At 36.4% G+C, this 5,924-nt stretch overlaps 1 long non-coding RNA gene across 1 annotated transcript; it reads left to right on the top strand.

Annotated features, from left to right (window-relative positions):
• Nucleotides 1-885: 885 nt before the first annotated feature.
• Nucleotides 886-5,382, top strand: LOC149149561 (uncharacterized). The gene is made up of 2 exons (XR_016262470.1): nucleotides 886-1,906; nucleotides 4,980-5,382. It is a non-coding gene; the product is annotated as an uncharacterized LOC149149561 (long non-coding RNA).
• The last annotated feature ends 542 nt before the right edge of the window (nucleotides 5,383-5,924 follow it).

The raw sequence follows: 5,924 nt of genomic DNA on the forward strand, positions 1-5,924 counted from the left end.
AGTGAGTCACTAGAAGAGAATTTCAAACTTTGGTACATGAAGTCAAAGCTAAAAGAATTTAAAATTTATGCGTTTCTAGGAACATATGCATATTTGAGGACATGAGCCTATTAATAAAAATAGTATTTGGGGATATTTCAATAGAGTATGGGGAGGTAATTCTCCTAATTACATGGCCAGGAGAATTATTTATTTGAATTCACACTCGTTTCTTTAGGTTCGAACACTGTGATATGAACACTGTGATATGTATGTTAGACTTTTAGTCTTGAAAGTGCATTTAAAATTATTTAGAAGAAAGGTAGATTTGAACACTCTGATATGTATTACAATTGAATTGCATGAAGCAACATTAAATACTATCGTACAAGATGACTCCACACATCCGTGTAATGAGAGCTCACTGCAAGTGACAAAAACTTGTGAGTGCTGGGAAACCTGAGACGGTGAGTAGAATAATCCACATATTTTAATAACATAAACCTGTAGTGCAACGTTGTGTGAATGAATTATCGCCACATGGAATTAACTTTTTGGTCGGTCAGTGGAGGCTTCGTTAATTAAAGTAGTTGAATAAATAATGTAATGTTAAACTTTTTGGTACATTATTTTCTGAGTGCCCCTTGAGTAAAATAATTTACAATTTTTAATACCTTAAAGCTGCGGTGCAGTGAGTCATCGACACATGGAATACACTTTTTGGTCGGTGAGTGGAGTTATCCAATAAAGTTGTTGCCCAGATAATGTAATGGATAAACTTGTCTTGTCTGACTGCTCATTGGAAACTTCACACTGAGTAAAATAATGTACAAATTTGAATAGGATAAACATGAATGAATCATGACTTTTTTGATCAGTGAGGGGGCGGTGTCATCAGTTAAAGTTCTTGCTGAAATAATGTAATGGAATAAACTTTTTGGCGCAAAGTAATGATCACAAACTTCTGTTATTGCTATTCAAACACAACAACTGCTTCTCCATTATATATTTCAGCATTCTATCAAATCAAATCAAATCCAATCTCCTTCCCCTCGGCGTAAGCACCCATGTATCTGCCTCTTTTTGGCTTTGCTCCCTGCCTTTGCATTCATGTTCTGCTCTGTTTTCTCAGTTCCAGTGGTCTCTGCTGAATTTATATTCACAATCTGCTCTGCTCTCAGACAACAGTGCATACAGTGGAACACAAACCGCAACTAAAGATGACTGGCAAGAGCCTGCTCTAGTCAGATCAAAACAGTGGATTCAAGTTTTCCAAGCAGCCATAGTCCACCTGATCGAAATTTGTATCAGCGATTGAAATGGAGATATGATAGTTTGAGAGATGGTAATCTGGAAAATGGTTTTCAATATTGTGCCATGTTTCACGAGGATGCATTAATTACTCGAGAGGAATTGGTGCAGATGTGGATTGCAGAAGGCCTGGTTAAGAACAAAGAAGATGACTATTTATTGGACAAGGGGCACAGTTATGTAAAGTCCCTTGTAGATGTGGATTGCAGAAGGCCTGGTTAAGAACAAAGAAGATGACTATTTATTGGACAAGGGGCACAGTTATGTAAAGTCCCTTGTAGATCGTTGCTTGTTACAGTTCAGGAGAGTTGTATTTCAACTCTCAACTGTAATTCAAGTTCACGATGTCGTACGTGATATGGCAGTTTATATCAGGAAGAATGAAAAAGACACTATATATCCAGTTAGGCAAAAGCTTCAACATTTCTCTACATCTATTCCATTGCTAGAGATTGCAGAAGAACATCAACTTGAGGTAAAATAATTTTTCCTCAGCGTTCCTTCAGAGTGTTGGTTGGACTTATCTACTTCAAGGACCAAATCAATGCTGGTATCATTGTAGCGGTTGTCACAACTTGAGTTTCTCAATTTGAGTTGGACCAAATTCGAAGCTGCAGTGAGTTAAAATCCTTAACGTTTCAAATAGAAGTATCTGAATCTGAAGCTTGAAAATTTGAAGTATCTGAATCTTTTTAATTGTATTAATTTGGAAGTGATTTCAAATGAGATCAGAATACTTTCAAAATGTAAGATCTTGTCTGAGCAGAAATAGAGATACTAGTGGAACGTTTTAGTGAAAGCCCAACGTCTACAACCTTTTTATCTGTATCATTGAACTTTTATATTTTTTAATTTCATTGAGATATTGTCTACAATTTATTGATGATTTATTATATACTTTTTATTTTAATTAAAAATTTTAGATAGGATAGTTTCAAGAATAAATATTAAATATATACAAAGTTTTATGCACTATAATGTTAAATGCAATATTTCACTTGAAATCCTTTTCACGATTATATTTCAGTAGTTTGAGTTGGATGGCTAGACTATATTGCATTTCATTAATATTTTTAATTTTTAGGTTAGAGTTGCCAGAGTAGAATGTTATTCCTGGTTATTTAAATTGAAGTTTCTCATTTAAGATAACTTTGTATTCGTTTTGTTATTTATCCTTACACAGTTACAATGTATTATACTCATCACTGACTATGTTTGCTTTTGTTATCTCTGCCTTGTGTACTTTCAAGTTCTAACCTTTGGCACCAAAACCTTGGAAAATCAAATTTACAGTAATAATTTAATAAGTTGGTTAGGTGGGCTAGTCATTTTCATGTCTTACTTGTTACAGTCACACCATCAATATCACAGTCAGGAGCTCCACGTTCCTGGGTAGGTTCATTTCATGATTCTATGTCTTTTCGTTTTAGCCTTTCATGTATAAGCGGTGGAAAGTTAATGTAAAAGGAGTATTAAGAACCCCTCAAAACTCTTGTCTGAAATATTAAAGCATTAAGTTCACTGCAAAAGCCCTTGCACATTTGCAAGCACTTCAATCATCTCAAATGTTCCAAATAGTAGCGGGAGGAATGAACAACTTAGGTTGAGATGGAATTTTAGAAACTCTTTGCAGATTGTCACAATGAATAAACAACTTAGGCCGAGATGGAATTTTAGAAACTCTTTGCAGGTTGTCACAATGACCAATTACTTTTAAAACTTACAACTTACAAATCATACAAATGCCTATTTTTGCAATATAAATTTAGCACTTCAATTGATTTTCACCCACGAGCATCATAAGTAATCTTTGTGACATTCTGGATTATTCATTTGACTATAATTTTATTGTCAAAATTCAATCTCAATCTTCAGATTGTCCAACTTAATTTAGCCTTGACTGTCATGCACCACCACCAACCACTTACGTTGCCAAAACTAAATTCAAACAAAGTACACAGTTAACAGCTTAGAAGCACATTAAAAGACACAAACACATACAAAGAAGACTGAATATGCACAATCAGCGATTCAATTACACTGCAAATTTATGAAAATACATTCTTAAGGTCTCAATTGGCTTCTATTGCTAAAAACAACTAGTATATTTAGAACTCTTTCTTCAAATACTAAATACAAATCCTTGTTGGTCTAAAGTTTTGGTGAGGTTTACAGGGACTCAATGGAAAATCAAAACAATAATTAAATTCAATCCAGATTTTCTCTATCTCATGCTACCATATTCTTTTCTCTTCTGCTGCTATTCCTCTTTTTCTTTATTCTCCCTCGTCCCTTCTCCTTTGTATTTTCTTCTTCTTCCCCGAGTTCTCTCCTGTCCCTCTTTTTCTCCATTAATAAATCCCTTCACCGAAACTTCTTTTATATCCAATGTTCCTCGCCTGCATGTACAAGCTTTGGGTTTCAAATTTATCTCAAGTGCGTTTTAGAACACCCCGAGCCTCGAGGCGTAGATCAATTTGTGTTAGAGCTCTTTGGAAAAGTAGTCGGATCAGACCCCTCTTAATTTTATATACTGAGGGGCTGCGTTTATATGCCTACAAATTATAATGACCGTTAGGTAAAGCACAAACCCGACCCAGTGATCGATTCGGTCCATTCAAAAAGAAATCTGGTGCCAATAGAAATTGAAGACCAAATAGAAAATTAGCCCAACAATAATTAAGCCAGTACCAAACATCACATAGGCTTGACCTAAGGAGCATCACCAATTAAAAAAGGCATGAACCAGAATGACAATAAGGGTATTTTTCTTCGAGGACCACTCAGTGGATGACTGGACAACTCTACCGCCAAACTTTTAGACCTCCCTGTAATAGCTTTGGAGCCCCAGGAGATGCCCCTGCATCAGACTCTCGGGGTAAAAGAAAAGCTAGCTCCCACTCACAAGACAAGTGGAATGACCACGTGAACGTTGAACTATTTGTTCCAACTCTGCTTCTGAAATCCACATGGATTCTTCCAATCCTTTGGCTTCTGCTTCTTGCTGTGATCCTTTCTTCTAAAATTTCTGCAATCTCTTTCCTTTCACACTCTGGAATCTTCTCTTTCCAATCAGCAATATACTCCTGACATCCACCATGCCTTCATGGAACCACGTTGAACGTTGGGGAATATCCAAATCCTTGAACAACTAAAATGCATAATATATCTTTTTCAAAATCGAGCAAGGCCCTATCTTCCATGCCCTTACTAAGCCTTTGCTTCCTCAAATGCGTGGAGACAAGGTCTCCTTTATCAAACCTCTTTACTCACATTTTCACATCATCATTTTGCTTATAAGCCATGTTGCTTTGTTGCCGCAACTACAAATGACTCTGCATCTACACTCTATTACTTGTTTCAAGCAATTTTGGGATCAGAAGGGTATGATCTTTCAAATTGTAGCGAATTAAAATTCGAAAATTTTAACACTTTTATTTATAGGCCGATAGTCTTTTCTTTTGAATCAGTAAACTTCTGATTTTTGTCTAATTTTTAATCCAGACATGATATATGTGCATATATGACGTCACATTTTAGGCACAGCACTGCCATTCCTCCAATTAATTTGTGGTTGGTTCCCCAGCACTGCCATTCCTCCGATTAATTTGTGGTTAGTTCCCCAAATCGTGCCGCCTGTTCCCATATCGTCCCCCACTCAGAAACTAACGAAATTCTCTGCAATCTAGGTGTACAGTGGGGGTATACTCGTTCTTGGTGTATGATACTTCGGAAATTGCAGAGATTATTGTCATCGGATGTTCAGTGCATTTCATTTCAGTTCTCTGGGCTTGCGTTACTTGATCAGAACTTCCCTTTTGAGGGGAGTTTCTGAGTTTGTCGCGACGGGGTGGCCTCTTTGGATGTTCAGTTTCTTAATGGACGGCATACGCTTGCAGTAGCAGCTTACTCGGCTCACTAATTCCCTTTACCAAGAGATGATGATTATATGTAATCCGGTCCTTTCTGGTTTTTGGGTTCACCATTATGTGGAATATATGGAAACAGTTTGATTTTGTTGTTGAGAATGCTATGGGGATTCGCTATGTCATATTAATGACGAGTACTTTATAAATGGGTAATTCAAATATCGATGCAGGAATTCCTCAATGAGCAATTCACAGTTCCATCATCTCTTCATGTAGGCGATGATCCTGTATTTGGGTGTTGTTATGATGAAAACATGTATCCTTTGTAGTAGTCAGGAATAGGAATGGAATTTGATGGGCGATTTGCCCGCCAAATACAGTGAAAATTTGTGTAAAACTATCAAGATTTTTCTCTAATACTGTGAAGACTGGTTCGTCAGGTGAGAAAACCTTAAGATTTGATGGGTAAGTCTATTTTGATATTCCAACCTGGTTAAAAATATCTATGGTTTTTGGGTCCACTATTATGTGGAATATATGGAAACATTTTGATTTTGTTGTTGAGAATGCAATGGGGATTCGCTATGTCATATTAATGACGAGTACTTTATAAATGGGTAATTCAATATCGATGCAGGATTTCCTCGATGAGCAATTCACAGTTCCATCCTCTCTTCATGTAGGCGATGATCCTGTATTTGGGTGTTGTTTTGATGAAAACATGTATCCTTTGTAGTAGTCAGGAATAGGGATGGAATTTGATGG

The sequence above is a fragment of the Pinus tabuliformis genome, chromosome 9 (assembly GCF_031772625.1).
Source record: "Pinus tabuliformis cultivar Carrire ecotype Pingquan chromosome 9, CPIR1, whole genome shotgun sequence".
NCBI lineage: Eukaryota > Viridiplantae > Streptophyta > Pinopsida > Pinales > Pinaceae > Pinus > Pinus tabuliformis.